At 42.2% G+C, this 18,040-nt stretch overlaps 1 protein-coding gene across 13 annotated transcripts in view; it reads right to left on the reverse strand.

Moving 5' to 3' along the window:
• Window positions 1–18,040, reverse strand: part of ZBTB20 (zinc finger and BTB domain containing 20) — a 452,154-nt gene that overhangs the window by 166,778 nt on the left and 267,336 nt on the right. The window lies entirely within an intron of this gene.

Raw genomic sequence — 18,040 nt, forward strand, 5'->3', positions numbered from 1 at the left:
TCAAACAAACAAAATAATCATGCATCTTGAACTAATGGCCCAAAGCTTAATGAAGATCATAGAAAAGAGGCTACCCATGATGTGAGCACTCCCTTCTGACTTACCCACATAAGCCACTGGTGTTGGCAAAAGGAAATGGATTATGAGGATAATCAGTAACCTTGAGCTCTGGTCTAGACAAACCTTTACTTGCTACAGGAGCAGTCTGCCCACAAAGGAAACAGCAACCATAGGAGGTAAAAATTTCACTTCTGCGGGATTTTTTTATGCCAGGGCATTGGCAGCAACAGCAGGAGGACCTGTGCTCCTGTGCTCTTGCTGGGGCTGCAAATCTCACGGGCTCCACATCATCTCATGGGAATATTCTGAGCATTAGGGTTGAGTTCTAGGACTGCCAAAATGTTAACAGCAGAAATCCTGAAGAAGTTCAGACTAATGAAGTCAGCATATGCACTCAGTAAAGATGTTTCTCCATTTTCCTACATGCTACAGCATACTCTCAGCTGCCCTAGTCAAGAATCCAGTCCCACCGATCTTATCTACCTTTTTCCTACTGTATTTCCACCTATCTGGAATCCCATGGCACCTGCCATCATCAGGTAGTATAAAACAGGGTAGCTGTGAGGTAATGGAAGAGTGAAAGAAATCTGACAGCTTGAAGCAGGCTCTCACTTTGTCCAGCAATGCCCCAGACCTCTGCAGGTAAAGACAAAGTGACATCAGGCCTTTCACAGATGCCAAAAGACATTTCTAAACCTCATCAAAGAGTACCTGTGGGGAGTCAAGACAGCTTGGTAAAGTCTCGTTTCTATATTTTAACCATGGTTCCCTATTTGGTTGTCATTCTGCAGCTAGACTATTAGATCAAGACTGGCAAAAGCGCTTTCTACAGTAACTGTTCTACAGCCAAGGAAGTGAACACTGAAAAGCTCTTCACTAGAAAGCCTATCCCTAGTCCTCAAGGACTTAGCAGGCAAGGCTTAGCAATCCTAAGGCAAAGGATCAAAGGCATCTTTCATCACCACTAACTCACGAAGCCAGTTGGGTTCATAGAGCTCTGGGTGTCAGGCTATGGGGCTCTTCTGCAAGAAATGAGCAGAATGAATATCACACTGACCCTGCTGGGAAGAACACTTCTCACCCTGTCCTGTAAGTGCTTCTCTAACAAGGTTATATAAGGTTGAATAACAGCATGGGTTTATTTCTCAGGGATGTTATGTAAATGGAGAAAACACTTAATATAGGTTAAAACAAGAAGAGGAAGAGTAACATACACTCAAACGTCAAGTGACTCCTTCAGTTCCTATCAGCTGCCTATAAAGAGCAGCAACACCTACACAAATAAGAAGCACACCAGGAACACCTGATGCCAGAGTAGCTCCCCTTAAAAGTCGTTCACAGTGCCAGTAAATGGGCATTGTGGTTTTCAACTGGAATAAGAAGAAACTGCTTCAAGACAGGAATGATCACATAGAAACCGTTAAACTCTCTGTGAGGTAAAACACTGGAAACAGACAATGAAACAGCCAAACAGCATTTGAGTTGCATCACTTTACGAAAAGCCTATGTACATATATGCTGGTTTTCAGGATTCTGGGGAGGGGTTGGGGTGGTAGAGTGAGAAGACGGCATTTTCCTGTGGTGATAAGGACCTCTACATGTCAAGACTTTGCTGAGAATGTCTTTGTTCCTTCTCCTGCTTTATTTCCCTTTAATGACAGCTTTGCAGTGAATCCCATTTGTGAGTTCTCAAATAAATGCAAATTTTATCTTGTAAGCAATACCCTCCAAAATACTACCACAACTGAAAATAAAAATGTTGAGAGCTAGAAGGCACTGGGTCTTCCCCAGTGCCCTCAGGTCCCCAGTGAACTGGACTGCTTGCTATTATTACATATGGAGTACCAGGCAGGGCACTCGCTATTATAAATATGTACTGCATTGAAATACATAGCCTAAGTTGCCAGGGCCCAACATTCTAATTAGAATTACAATTGTGCAATTTACTGATTTACTTGGCTAGCTGACCAAACTGAGAACACACAAAGGAAAAGAACCAAGCCCAAAACAAGAACTACCTAGGTGTTTACCAAAATGGGCTAGCTTTTTGTTTGTGTTCAATACATTTCAATTAAAATTGACTTAGTTTCAAAACAAAAACAGAAACCTTGTTTTAGAAATATCAAAACAAAACCTTTCGGATTTCCAAAACACTTCTTTCAATTTGTTCTCAGTTTATTTTTTTGCATAGTCTTGGCTAACTCGTATCTGAGGCAAGCAGTTTTCAGCAAATAAAACATTTAACAGTTGTACTCAGATCTAAAGCTAAGGGCTGAACTGTGAGTCAACAGATCCAGGGAGGCAGGGGATCCACATTCTTTCCTTGTTTCAGCCTCTGTCTTTGTGTCCAAGGTGAGTTATTTCATTTCCTTATGGTTGTCTCTCTGTCCATGCTTTGTCTCTGCCATCTCTGAGCTTGTCAGTGTTAGATGCAGCTCCTAGTGTGTCTGTACTGTGCCTAATGCAATAGATTGCTCATCTCAACTGGGGCCTATATGATTTACTATAATATAAATAACTGCTCAACTGCAGTCAAATCTCTTTTTAATGCCAATACTTTCACTTGCATATATTTAGCGGCCCATCATGGGAACGTCAGCTTCTTTTTTAATTAATTACTTATTAATAGAGGTAAAATATGAACAGATGACAAGTCTAGATTCTTCCTGCTTCATCAATTTCAACGCTCAAAGAAAGCATCTCGTTTACAGCTACCAGGGACCAAGGGGGACATGCACTGAATGAAAACTGAAACCCAGGATTGCCTCGGCACTGTTGTAGCCCCATTATTTGGGGACAAATCCTCTCATTCCTCCAGGGAAGGCAAGGTAGCTGGACTGAAAGAGCTGTTTAATGGAAAGCCTCACAGGCAACCTGCAGTTCCTCTGTGCCGGGCTTTAGGCACACAGTTGTCACTAGTACGAATGGGAAATGCAAGTTCAGTGTCCGCACAGGGGTGGAACCAGCCTGTGAGGCTGAAGGGAAGAGGTCTGCCTGCCTCTGTTTCAGGGACCCCTTGCATCTCGCACCTTGCTTAGTCAAAAGACAACTTTAGAGCTCGTTAGAAAACAAACAACACAGAAATAGAAATTAGTGCAACACTGCAAAGTCTTCAACTTCAACGCACAGCGCTCGAGGGTGGGAAGGTTTCTCAGAGCACACATGGCTGTCACTGACAATAAAGTCAGTCACGTTTTTAAAACACTGGGGACAGAGTTGCAAATGTGCCCCATTATGTCTTGAGATGTACTCCCTGGGTAAAAAAGGTGCGTGGGTTACAAGTGTTATTTTGCTGAGACCGTAAAAGGCAGCACAAAGTACAGACTGAGAAAGAGCAACCATCGAGTACGTGGGGCGATTATTCCTACTGTATGTGCCTGATCCTGGGTGCCTCAGGTAACCTGGAATCCTATCCCACGCTATTTTCCTCCATCCTTGGGGCTGCTCCTCAGCTCCAGGAGACACCAACACCATTTCCAGGCCCTCACCCCCGCCTCCATCAAGGGCACTGCCAGATGTGCACAGACCATGCTGGATGCTGCCAATCCTGCTCTGTCCAAGGGCAGCATTTGCAGTTGGCCATTCCCCTCCACACGAGTGCCCCCACGCCATGCTAGAGGAGCATTTATTATAATTAAAAGTAAATCCTCTTCCCTGTTGATTGTACTTATAGGCCATTGCTGCCATCTAGCCAGATGCACCTCCAATATTCACAGAAGCCTTGAGCTTGTTTGTTTTCCCTTTGCCACTTGGCCTGAAGCAGGGATAAATGCACCCCTTGTTACTCACTGCCTCTGTGGAGACATTTGTAAACTTTCACAAGGTTTTTCTTTTTTTTTTTCCCCAACAGGTGACAAAATACTGCATAACTGCAGGTGCTCTGGGGACACAAACAGGAAAATGGAGATCAGACGCAGCTGTAGTTGGAGTAAGGGAAAATCAAGATAAACGTCGTGGGTAAGAGAAGGCTAAGAAGAGCAAAAAGCAATGACTGAGCAGGGGTTGTTCGCTATTTTTGTTGCTGACTTGCTCTTGCAAGGTAGCTCACGCAGAATGATTTTGTCTATTTTGTTATCACGCCAAATTTTTGCAGGTGTGACCAGGGGAAGGTTGGAAATTTATTGGGGAAAACAAAAAAACGTTTCTGGGCATTGCTGGAAAATGAGAAGTTGTTGACTCAAGCTAGCACTGAAGGATGTGCTGGAGGTCACAGCTGAGGGGCACTGGCTGGCACTACTGGACTTGTGAAGTAGGAATGATAAGGAAGTGGTTTCAGAGAACTTCCGAGTTCAGATTTATTCTTGCAAAGAATTTGTTCCCAAAATTCAGTCAGGAAAATGTTCCTAATGAAGGGCTCACTCTGCATCCATCCCTTCATCTCCTTTTGGTACACACAGCATGAAATAGGATGAAAAAAGAATATTCTAAAGAGACTTAGAAATGAAAACATTCAGATGGAGTTCTATGGCCTCCTTTCTGCCCACAATTCAGCTCCAAAAAGCCAATCTAAACTTCCAGACACTGTGGCCATTCACTTCTCTAGACAACCTGGTTTCAGAGCCGTAGATCCAGCAACATAATAAGCAAAAGGTGAAGCAACACGAGTAGAAGTAAATAAACATGACTGCATGATAAAAGACACTGATTGCTCCCTGGCCATAACCTTTCAGCCAAATAAAAGGGACACACACAGAGCAATAAATGTCTGTGAATTCAGATGTCTTTTACTGTACTTCCTATTCCACCAGGGTAAAGAAGAAAAAGTTGTCTTTTGCTTCTCTTATTTTTTTTTCCACTTAAAAAGGAGGTTTCACGGGTAATCTAGAGTAATATTCATATGGGAATCCAATTTATGCAGTGGGACAGGATTAAAAAAGGAACAGAAGGTCTGGATTCTGAACCTGCTCTAACAGTTTTGATTTGAATACAGCCCAAGTCCTGAAATGGCTTGTTTTCCACTTCTGGTTTGGAGCTGGTTGAAATACTGCCACAGTAGCACTTCCTGTAAATTTTTTGTCCAAGATTCTCATTATTTGGAACCAAACTCTAAAGATTTTGGCATTGTGAAATCCAAACAAAACTCTGCTCCTGACTCAACTGGCCCAGAAGTCAACCCAAGCTTAATCTGGTTCTGGGTCCAAATCCAGCTTCAGCCCATTTCCATTGTTGTATAGATTATGCCATAATACCACCTCTAGCCTCAGGATTTATGATGCCGCCTCGCAGGATGCATATTTGTGTGTAAATACATAAATCACATCAGATAAACAAAGAAGACATGCCAGAAAACAGGAGGGGAGGGAAGAGGAGAGATACCTACCAAGCGGTTTGTCTCTAAAGTGTTGCCAGTTGTGAAAGGACTTGACGTGCTAATATCCGCTCATTCAGACTCTTACAGACATGCTAAGAGCGTGACGGCTGGCAGGCAGTGCATTTAAGTGCTGTTACTGAGGCCCCCAAATATTGACAGAGTGCCAGACTCTGAGAAACTATTGATGTATGCAGCCGGCCGCTGCTCCAGACACCTCTCAGACAGAGTCTTTAAATGTCACAGATTAATGAATTTTCATGAAATGGAGAATGAGAGAAAGAATTAAAAAAAAAAAAAAAAAATAAATATATCCCACGGCACCAACATGAAAGCAGCTTTTATCCCTACACAGAATTCTGCCCTTGAGCCTCAAGATTCCAAATAGATTATAACCAATCTTAAATCAGCAGGAGATACAGTATGGAGGAGGTTAGACCCTCTAGATCATGCAGAGCATCCTCAAACAAAGCCAATACATGAGAGATTCATTTATACAAAAAACAATGAGCGTCAAGGACCACTCAGATCCAGTTTCATTTAACCAAACCCAGGAGTTAAAAAGCTTAAGGGGTGGACTTGGTTAAATGGTTTTTAATCTAAGGTACAAATGGGGCCAAACTACAAAGTTCAGCTGTTGACTCTGAACGACCCTAACTTTAGAGCTATTCAGACAGACAGCTGTACTTGGACCCTCTCTTAGTATTTGATGTTGTGCTTGATCTTATCCAAGAATTGCCAAAGTTACAACATTTTTATGCCATCAGATAAACCAAGTATGCTGATTATTTCTCTTTTTTCATTTATATCAGTGAACTCAAATATGTATGCAAGAACTTCAAATATCATTAAAATGTAATAATGCAAAATGCATTTGGAGTGCAAATGACAAATCTATGCATAAGACATCATTTAAAGAGGAAGGAAGTGAAGGGATGATGTAGATGATGTATGCAGAGGTAAAAATGGGACATTATACCCAATTGTGTTAAAAACACAGCTCCGGTGAGCCCTCCTGCACACAGCCACTTGGAAGAGGGGCTCCATCAGCCATTTGCTCCCTCGTTCCCAGAGGCACAGGCACCGATTCTCACAAGGCTCAACTGCCTTCACCTCCTGCAGGCTGTCCTGCCAGATTTCTCCTCAACACAACGAGACTGAGCAGGGCAAGCATGAATGTACATGGAGAAGGGCCATGAAGATGATCAGAGGGCTGGAACACCTCTGGCTGAGAGACTTCAGGTTGTTCAGCCTGGAAAAGAGAAGGCTCCAGGGAGACCTGAAAGCAGCTTCTGGTGCCTAAAAGGGCCCTACAAGAAGTCAAGAGAAGGACTTTTTACATGGGCATGTAGTGACAAGACAGGAGGGAATGGCTAGCTATCCTTGCCACGACCCAAAGCATGTCTTCCTTACCACCAGACATCCCTTGACCACCAGAACTGCAGCAGGGTGTGCAATTACCCGTAGCTCTACAAATGATCTGAATGAAGTAGCAAGTAGCCATCCTCTGCTGACTGCCAGACAAAAGAGAGAGCACACATGCGTGCAAAAGTGGATGACAGAAATGACTGATTAAGTACATGAGAAGGCAAAATGTCAAAGCCTTTCTATTCTGAGAACAATCTCTATACAAACAGAGGAAAAAAAAAATCAATATAGATTTTCACACAGGGAACTATTTTATACATCATTGCAAACTTACTTTAAAACACTCTACTTTTTCCTTAGGACTTTTAAAGACCCTAATGTTACTGGCCCTTCTGGCTTGCTATTTCTCCTCACACCCCCCTTTTCCTTTCTCCTTTCTTTCCCTCTCCCTCTTTTTAAAAACCAGTAAATGAGGAGCTATCACAAAACACTAACCTAGAGCATCATTCAGTCCAGTAGCACATCTTCAGCAAAGGCTGTACTGAAAAAAAGATGTGAAACCCCTCAGTATTCCCCTTCTACAAAAACCTTCTCCTATACCTCAGTAGAGACTGGCTTCAATCTAAAGCCTGAGGCCGAGCACTGGGTGGGATGATCCCTGATACACACAAAGAAGCCCATCCCTGATACACACAAAGAAACCCAAGCTACGAAGTTGCTCCACACGAGCACTGATTACCCGGACTCTCTGCAATACCAACATGATGATGTGCCTTTGGGTCCCTTCATGTCCTGGGTACCTGCTAGGACATGGCAGGCTTGTCTCAGAGCCTACCTGACACATGTCTCCCCAGGAGTGTGGTATGTAACCTGGGCAATGCAAACACTGTCTCCTCCACAACCACCTCACATGGCAGCCAACACTAACAAAACTTTCTTGGGAGATTTGTCTCTTTTCTTTAGGAATAGAAAAAGGAAGCTAAAACTTGCAAAGCACATCAACACTTCATGTGAGCATGTTAGGAAAAGGAGCAAGCTGGGCAATTTTCTAACACTACAAGGCTAGGACACTTCTTTTCCAATGAGCCTTTGGCATTTTGACTAAATGAAGGGACTGAGTTAGAAGACACAACAAAGTCTTATGACTCGTCTGAAGTTACACAATAGCCTTCTCTCTGTCTCCTTTTGTAAGTACTAGAATAACTAAGTCTTGTCCCTGTTCTCTTTGCATGCCAATGTTACAACAGCCATCCCAGTTCCATAAACTCTGCACCATCTCCAAGACTGGGATAACAGAGGTGGGCAAAAATTTGGAAGAACTGGAAGTACTGATGGTTACATGAAATTTAGCACAGAATAGAACAGAATGGGACACACAGAATAGCAATTGCAAGGGAATGAATAGGAATAAAGGTGTTATAGAATTAAAGTTAGGTCTGAAATGTATCTTGTTAGCTCTCCCTCATGTGGGTTAAGGCAGTATCAAAGGCCATCTCCTTCATCTCATCTAGTCTCTTTGACTGTTACCATATACCTTCCATCAGTTAATTCATTTTTTGTACTTATGTCTGATTATTGTTGCCTACCTCCCATACTTTTCTTTCCTTTCCTCAACGTGCATGGGTGTGCATATATCAGAGATCACAACTGGGTTGCACAACCCCCTGCTTGTTAAAAGTCCCACCTCTTCTGCTGACTTACTGCACTCTTAATCAAAAGGGCAGGAGGAAGCTGCCAGGATTCATTCTTCCCCCTCTCTCCTTCTCTCCTCTCTTTTTTTTTTCAAATGGCACAAATGTCAAACTTTCTAAAAGGATGTTTGGCATAGCTGAGTTCAGTCGTGTAACGTACAAAGTCGGTATGATCAAAAGGTTGCAGGGCTGCCCACTGCTAAAGAAGAGGGGAAAAAAAAGGAAACAGGGATTTCTTCTGAAGTGTTAAAGAATGTGCGAGCCAACTGTTGCCACTGGAAACACCATGTCTATTAGCAGCAGTGGTGGGTCTGAAGCACGAAAACCTAGGTTTGGATTCCAGCTTCTCCAAAATGCAGGGCTGTTCTGATTGAATTTTCCACCCATGAAGGAACAGGGACAGACATAGATACGGAACTGAAGACTTTTATTCTTTGCATCTTTATATGGAAAGTGACTGTATCTACGCGGAAATAACAGCAGTTGTTTTTGTAGTCAAAGTTGCTGAAACCAATCAGACAGAACACAGATTCACGCATCAAAAATACGCAATCTCTCTGGTGGTTTTATACTGTTACCTCTCACAAGAATAAGTATTTTCATTCTTATTCTACCCAGTGACAAAAAGGACAAATTATTCCTCCCTTCTGCATTATGATTTCACGTGGCAACTGGTCTGCAACTGTAGGGCGCTTCACGATTGCTAAACTGCACATTCACATCTTCCACTACATTTCTGATGCAATGCTTCTGGTTTTATTCAGCCATCCCATTTGCTCCGCTTTGCTGAGTCCTTGTGAAAATGTGCATGTCTTCTTACCCAACATCAAAGAATACCCCAGCTATTCCACTGGCTCCTGCAAAATGCCTACGCTCACAGTGGCCTGAAAACTGGTGGTCAGAATACTCATCATGAAGAGTCTTTCCATGAGCTGAGACAGAGTTTCCCTTCCAGAAGATAACCCCAAAAATGTAGGTAGAAAAGCTCATCATCAATATCCATTTAATAGAAAAATCTTAATTATAGATAGCTTTCAGTCCCAGAACAGTAGACAGGAACTTGAGATTAATTCCCCCTATGACAAAGTATGTGAACAATAACCAGAATTTGTAATCAATACCCAGAGGAAAGAGCATCCAAATTGTAACAGGGATTTGGGATTCATTCCCAGAGGGCGTAATATATGATTTGGAACAGGTAGACTGGGATTAATTTTTGATTATGAAATATTTGAACAGCAATTTTCAACTTTTAATGAAGGCAGGATGTGGACACCACAATTAATATCATGTCTAAGTCTTTCCATATTTCAAGACACAGATGACAGATCACAAACAGCTGTTCGGATCATACACAAGTTAATGTGGGAGTGCCCCCTAAAGGAAAGTGCACTAGCATGGGACTCTGGAGAGAGGCAGGCAAAGACCAGAGTTGCACTTTTCCCATTTCTAATAAAACTTGCTTATTGCGAATTCCGCATTAGAAGTAATTATTCTGTGTTTGCTGACTTTACATGGATAATTGTAAGTCAGAAAACATTGATATGGGAACACGGCTTTTCTCTTACACAGGGAAAAAATATAAAGGTGTTCAAAGGAGAAATAATTCTTGCTCTGAAGCAAAATTTCAAAATAGGAGTGCTCAAGACAAAATATATGGAACCTCCCCATCTCCTGGGGGAGGAATACAACCCAAATTTCCAAAGTTCCTTAGAATGTAATAAACAGCTAATTATTTGCCTAGAATAAAGATAACAAGTGAGCTGTGAATCTTACCCTTTTCAGTTATTTCTACAAAAATAATTTACTTTGTTTTCCTCACAGGCCAATGAGTAATTTTAATGATTATGAGCTGCATCTGTAGCCATGTAAGACGAGGCAAATTTCCTCTATCTGCATATTTTGCCATTTATGAGTTAAATGTAAGAAGTTGATGTTTCAGGATGCAGACTGCTCATCGCAGGAGTCAGAAAACCTGGCCCCCATGTCCAGCATTTGGTATTGCTCAGTTGGGTGGATGCCGTATCCAGAGAAGGAATGTCTTGTCCTGAAACAACTGATGGTTGTTGCTTCAGAAGCAAGACTAAAGATGAGATGAACAAAAAGCCTGCTTCAGCCCAACAAATTCTTTGTTCCTATTTTATCTTTTTGACCTTGTAAAATATCTTAAAAGATGCTCTGAATTCCTGAAATTGAAGGTTTACCTCTTCCATTTTACACCTGCTACGTAAAACTTCTGGGTCTTCCACCGCAAAGAGAGAAGCCTGGCTGGGGTTCCCTATAGGGGAACCTTAAGCCCTCAGACCCACATCTACCAAGGGATCATTTCCTAAGCCTCCAAAATTATATATAAGTATGCTGCCTCTGCCAGACCCTATTAATCATAAACTTCTTCTCATTTCATTTCAGTATTAAACTCATCTTGTTCAAATCTCTAATTTTCCACACTGACAGAGGAGTTCTCTATACATCATTCAGCTCTATTTCCTAGATACGTTCAGAATTACAAAATCCATTCAAGCCCATCTGATCTCTTCTCACTAAACCTTCTGCCTTCCCTGACTGACAGAGAAGAATTAGCCTTCCTCCTGTCAAGTATATGTCTTTTCCCCACAAAAGTACGTGAAAACACATCCAAATGCAGCCAATGACTCAGCTTGCCCTTGTACTTGTGTCTTTGCTCCACAGAGCAGTCAATTTTATGGAGCAGCAAGTCCCATTGATATAATATCAGACAGATTACTAATATTTGTGAAGTAAAAACAGCTGTAGCATTCCCTACACAGCAGGGTACCACACACTGAAAGCAGCAATATGGATGAAGTGGTACCATTGGCACCCCTCATTCTAGTGGAGGCAGGAAGTCTCACAATGAAGTCACACTACGGAGCGACAGTGCTGAGCCTAATACATCACAGGTCATTTTAAGTCATTAAAAAGTAAAAATTGCCAACCACAATTATCCTCAGTGATCATATCTAATATTAAACCCAGATGCAGATCGCAGGGTTGGGAAGAAAGAGTGCTTCAGATATTCTCTCTTCTTTCCCTGCTGCAGCAATGTCATCCATCTCATTTCTAACCCAATGCCATAGCTTCTCTCCAGTTTTACAAAGACAGCACTATGCCAGCAAAACAAATGATGGTACTGCTGTAGCAAACAGCAAACAGGACCAAAAGAGTGCTCAAGCCCCTCTTTGTGCTTTGTTTCTTTTTGGTGAACCAGACATTCAGCAGAAATAAAGTTATCTCCCCTAGAAGATAGGTGCCACAAGAAGTTTGGTGCCTCATAGTGAGAACAGCCCCTTTTCTCACCAAGGCCCAGCTATCATTGCTCTAAGAGGCTCTGGCTCCCAAGCAGTAAGCTTCATCCCCACAATGTGACTTGGGGACCTGCAGAGCCCTCCACTCCCACATTCACATGCAGGCTTCTCTAGCTCTTCTGGCAAGTTAATCAAAGCAGCTTTGGCAGGGGACTCGGAGTCAGACAGACTCCATCAGGACATTGTGTTATATTAGTCATCTCACCAGTTTCTGCCTCAGTATCCCCGAGTGTGAATTAGTTTTTGGCACCTACGAGTTAAGAGGTTGGTAGCTTTAGAAGCACTGTCTGGTAGACAGACAGATCAATACTTCATTTTAAAGAACACTCCTTATTCTACTATAGTTTTGCTGATTTGAAAGAAAACAGACTCTGTTGCAGTATTTTTTGACTAAAAACCTCTAGAAGAAATCGTTACAGACTTTTATAACCAGAATCTGGAAGGGTGTCCCATTGTAATATTTTCAAAGAGAAGTTGTGCAGGCAGTATGTATGTGCATATGGTGTTTATGAATTGTTTTTTAACTTTAGATATTTTATTCATTTTTCCACATGGTACAAGTAGAACACACATCTTTGTTGGACAGACACCAATACAGTATCATAGCTTTAGATTTCAAGCACTCAAGACTCGGTGGGACAAAAGGCTACCCTATCTTCATGCCAGGACATCACGTCCTGAAATTAGGATGCATGCCATCCGGCAGTCAATATCTCACTGAAGATACTCAGCCCTCGATACATTCAGTTATGCTAAATGAAGGAAACTGTAACCACTTCCAGTTATTCCATACAGAGATAAGGACCATGAGAACTCTGTGTCTTGGCATACAACATCCTATTTTGATTTCACTGTGTTGTGGGATCTGCTGTTATCCACAGTTTGTGGACTTCATTTTTTTTCTCACTTGCAGTATGCACACAGCCAGCACAGTAACTTTAGTCATAACAAGGTTCAGAAGTCCATAAAGCAGATGGAAGTGGGTAAGGAATGGCACAAAAAGACCTGGCTAGAGTTTTTTAGGACAGAAGCAGAAGGAGAAGAGATGCTACTGATTCCTGCATCCCTAGCCCTCACAGCCAGCAACAGAGTTCAAAAATCACTTCTCCCATTTATACTTTGTGTGTGTGTGTGTGTCTGTGTCTAAGCTGCTCTCACAGATTCATGGAGAATACTGAAAGCACATTCTCTAGGATAACTGCCGATCCAGACTCAGTGTAGTTTGTTGCTCAAAGCAGACGAAACGCAAGTGTGAACAGCTTACCTTCAGAGCAGAAAAGTCTGCCCTGCTACTGCAGACTGCCATGTCTAATAGCTATATAAACCTTATTTATTTAAATGCAAAGCTGCTGTTTCATTTAAGTTGTACCATGGTCTCAGGAATCACAGGACAGTGGCATTTAAGAAGGAGAGGCAATGATTTAACTGATTTTCCAGGAAAAACCTAGGTCCAAGAGCAAAATAAAGTTTCCTTTAAAAAGAATGGAAATACTAATAACATAACGGAGTGCTTTTTCTAACTTACACGGTGAGCCGTCATTCTGTTAAATGAAATGTAAGAAGGGACAAAATGGTTTAGAGAAAATAAATAAAAATTAATTCCATTCCCACTGGTAATTTAACACCTATCTCCCACCCCAAGGTCTCGGAATCAGTGAGAATAAAAAACACTTCTTTCCTACTATCTAGAACAAAATAAGGATACGGGAAACAAAGATTAGCATTTACAGGAACTTGAGATGCTTTGATTTTCAGATAGCCAAATTAAAATGCCTGCACTGGGTATCTACGGAGCACAAAACTAATGATTCTTGTCCACTGTCCGACTGAAAGTCTCTTCCTGTGCCTTAAATTTGAGGTTTCTTGACAAGCTCTAATGAATGGTTAACCTCGCTTTCCTGATAAAAAGCAAATGCTCCCTGACTTCACTCTTTTCTTGAAACAAGCCCATATGGATGAAATGTGTGAACTTCTGTCAATGCGGCTGCTGCTCTGTGCATTATTAAATGTTAATACAAAAAAGGGGATTTTCTTTTCCTGCTCAGGTGCATCAGGTCTTACCACAGGGATGTTCAACACTGTTCTCCCATGCATGGATGTGGGGCAGTGCCGAGCCCTTTCCCTGCTCCTGTCCCTTGTCCCGCTCTGCCAACAGCGCTATGGGGCAGTCGTGGGGCTGCAGGGAGTGATTTAGTGAGCCTCGGTATAAATAGGAGACGTGATGCAGCCTTATGGCTCGCAGGTGGCACAGTGCATTCATCTTCACATTTGCCAGGGTGGATATCTACATCTTATGAGTGGGAAAGGTCAGGTATGTCAGCTATGATGGCAACAAACAGCCTCACTAGCGAGCATGGGCATATTCACCTTTTGCTGCTCTCAGCCAGAGCCCTTAAAGTGCTATCTCCATGCATGGTCCCCCATGGGCTTGGGGCTCCAGCTCCTTCCCCTGCATGTCAGGAAGGCGCACCAATGGTGAGGGTGGGGGATAATGCTGGTATTTTGGAACGACTCTCTTCCATAACCACTGAAGAGACTTATTATTTATAGGCATAGGGACGAAAACATGAAGTATGTACGTGGGGGCCCGTGGGGGGAAGGCCAGTTACTGCCAGGCAGTAATTTCAGTCTGAAGTTCCTATGACTTAAATAGCCACTTGAGCTCTGCTCTTGCAGTTTATGATGTCAATAGAACCCCTAAATGAAATTACAGCCTTCTGATACGCAGCGGGGTAGCTTTTCTTCACCGTGTAATATACACGGGCAGGAGAAATTGCACTATACGCAGAGTTTCACTAAAGCAGAGTTTATCATAAGAATGTTCCCTCTAAAACATGATTAGGCTTCTTGTTTGCTGGATAACACATCTAATGAATCAGGGTATGTGTGATAGCCATGTTTTGTGAACGCAGATATATACCCTGAGGTGAACTGGGCACTCCACTGCCTCAAAGCACCAGCTATTTCATTTCCACCGTAATTTGCACCTGCTTTGTTTTGCCAGCAGCACAGACCCATGCTAGCTCTGGAACTCGCCTCGGTTCCAGGAACTGGAAGCTTGCACGGAGGAAAAAACAAACAAGGCAGCAACGGGGGGATCTACGTGCTGTATTTACAGGCTTTTTTTTTTCAGTATGCCTGAGCTGGGCTAAATCTGATCAAGTTTTCCTCTCCAGCAGCCCCGTGAGGGCAGGAAAAGAGTATTCCATTCTACAGGTGGCTAAGGGAGACACACATAGAGGTAACGATCACATAACAATGAGCCTGGGATACAGATTCAGGTTTCCTAAAGCCTATTCCTTTTCCTTCCATTCTCATTATGTTATTCATCCATCCCCCCTTCCCAACCCGGGACAGGAAGAAAAACCTAAAAAACCTTCATATCACCATTCATGCAACTGTCTTATTTCTTCAACTAAGGAAATAGAACCATAGAACGGTTTGGGTTGGAAAGGACCTTAAAATCATCCAGTTCCAACCCCTTGCCATGGGCAGGGGGACCTTGCACTAAACCATGACTTACTTGTTCAAATGTTCCATGTCAGAACACAACTCTGCAACCGATCATTAGCGATCTGTGATTAGTGGCTGCTTTACCTCAGGAGCTGGCAGATCCCTTTTACTTTCACAACTTTCCCTGTGGTTCAAAATCAAGTTTCACTTTTTCTGATTTACAGGAAGGGGAATTAGTGCTGTTTCACTGTTGTGACCCTGGAAAACAAGCTGTTGGTCAACTTTCAGGAAAGACAGGCCTAAATATACAGTAAGAAAAAACCCTCAAACCTTAAAATGAGGCAGCTTCTTTTATGTACTTTTCATGCAAAAATCATCTCTGGATATAGCTTCAGTTCTTCTACTTCTGAAGTGTCCCAGTATCTATGAATCTGTGTACCTTTATCATTACAGCCTTTTCTATGCTTTGTTCTTGCTGATGCAGTTAACAGTCACAGAAGAACAAGCGTATCACATCAAACAAAACTGTTGTGCAGAAAACAGTGGTTTTCATTCTGCTACATAAATATATATTTTCTTCCCCCAGAGTATAAACTGGTGGTTTGAACACAAGTGAAAGACTACCATTTTCTCTTCTCTGATGTCAGGCAAGAAATGACACTTTTCACACTTTATCCAGGGGTAAATAAGGGAGGTTTAATTTGTCAGTGCATGTAAAGCACTTTGAGATCAGTAGTTGGAGGGGACGCTGTAACTAAAATGGCTACTGCTGGGGGCAAACAGTGCATCTATACAAGAACAACCGTATGTATTAATTCCAATTTTTTAAAGCAACTATGGTAAACTATTACACAATAGACAAGCTACTACTAATGAGGCAATTTATCACCTTACCATCCCAGGGTTCTTAAACAGACGATCAAAATATGATTTGAAATTGCAAATAGTCACTCTAATGATTTTAGCCCATAGACAAGCCATTATAACCTTGGACTACATTCCATAAGCAGCTTATACCATTATGGTATAAAGAAAGACTGCCTATTTTCTCCACATTGCTGTACATAAATACCAGTGAAGACAAGTTCCCTTGCTACCACGGAGACTTAGGGAATAAATACATTAATTAAATAATTTAAGCATCGAGAGGTTTGGAGCAACACAGAGACTCTTAAAGAAAGAGACTGAACATTGTTTTGCCTTCTTAGTGAAAGTTGCCGGAGTGACAGCCCTTGCCTTCAGTTTATCCAGAGAACAAGTGTTATACAGGCAGAAGTTTGAAGTTTCAGACATTTAGCACTGTGCTTTGAGAACTTTCCATTTCAGAAGTACTTATGTCTTTCAGACTTACACTGCCTGGAGGGAGAAAGTAAATCAGAGATAAGCTTCAAAGATCAGACCCAAAAGTGTGTGTGGGCGTTCAGTATAGCCCATTTAGAGAAAAGAAAAAAATCCATTATGTTTCTATCTGTGATGTGAACTGCCTGAAAGTTTGGGATGTTCTGATCTGTCAGCTGCTTTGAGTACACTGCAGAAAGGTGATGCAACAGAGGAGTCGGGATCTTAACATCAATTTAGTCAAAAGCTGGGACCATTCGGATTGGGGCTTTGATGTACGCAAAGGTTATTTCTATGTGTATGTAAGACTCTTCACTGAGAGGATAAGCCAACTTAATTGCAGGTTTTGTTAAAAGCTGGTGATTTAGTTTAGGTTCAGAGAGAGGTTCCACAGTACCGGGGAATGAAGAGAAAGAGCTAACCCTCGCTGCTCAGTGCTGAAAAAGGTCTGCAGTCAACTTATGGTTTTGTATATGGAAAAAAAAGAGGCGTTCATGGTTCTGCATGGTTCTAACGCAAAACCAGATGAAACTCAGAGGTCTTGTCTATCTCCCACTTAAAGCTTTCGGGCTTTGTCAAACTTCAGGCTGAAACTGAAGCCGGGGGAGGGACTGAGAACCCCACGTGGATTGTAACCAACAGAAACATTTGCAAAAATTGCCAAGCAGTAAAACCACCAAATCTTGCATGACTTTACTTACTGGTTATAAGAAATAGCAAGTACTTTAATTTGGGTTGGAGGCGATTTGATACTGAGAGCTCAGTTCTGAAGTCAACGTCAAAGCCACCAGTAATTCCAGTGAAAGACCATTCAGTGCCAGCCTTTACGTGCTGTCCTCAGGACTTACACTGGGCATGAAACCAGGGAAAAGGTGAACAGACTTGTCCATATGTCACAGGTGACCAGCAGCATTTTGAGAGGAGCAGTCTCCCCGGGGGGCCAGAATGTTGCTCTTGCTGAAGGAATCCAACTCAGAAGCAAGAAAAGGGTGAGGAGAATGCTTCCTAGCTAACACCTCATGGCAGATACGCTGGTACCATTGAACATCTCATTCTTTTTGTCAGAGATGTGTTTCAAAGCACAGGATAATACCTCAAAAACCAAATATTTTGATTGCCACCATGTTTCTTACATGCCTACTTTGTTATGAGTGGAAGACATTAGTCAAGAAATGACTTGTTTCTTCGAGCCAGATAATATGGGAGATGATGAAGGATGAATGGAACAGCCCACACACAGCCCTGACCTCCTTTAGCAATACAGCAGTAAAAGATTAACAGAAGTGATATATTCAGCAGAGCAGGATAGGCCAAAAGGAGACAATCTGGGCCTGGAACTAGAGATGCACATCCTACTCCTTTTTCTTTCACTGGCTTTCTCGGGCGACCGTGAGCAAATCACTGCAGTTTTCTATGCCCCAGCTTCCCTATGCAACAGCTGGAAATAACTCTGCAAAAGTACCTTGATGTTGGCTGAGACACCCTATTCTTTAAACATC

Source organism: Pezoporus wallicus, unplaced genomic scaffold (assembly GCF_028554395.1).
Source record: "Pezoporus wallicus isolate ANWC-B61680 ecotype Strahan unplaced genomic scaffold, APGP_CSIRO_Pwel_v1 contig_5922, whole genome shotgun sequence".
In the NCBI taxonomy this organism is placed as follows: domain Eukaryota; kingdom Metazoa; phylum Chordata; class Aves; order Psittaciformes; family Psittacidae; genus Pezoporus; species Pezoporus wallicus.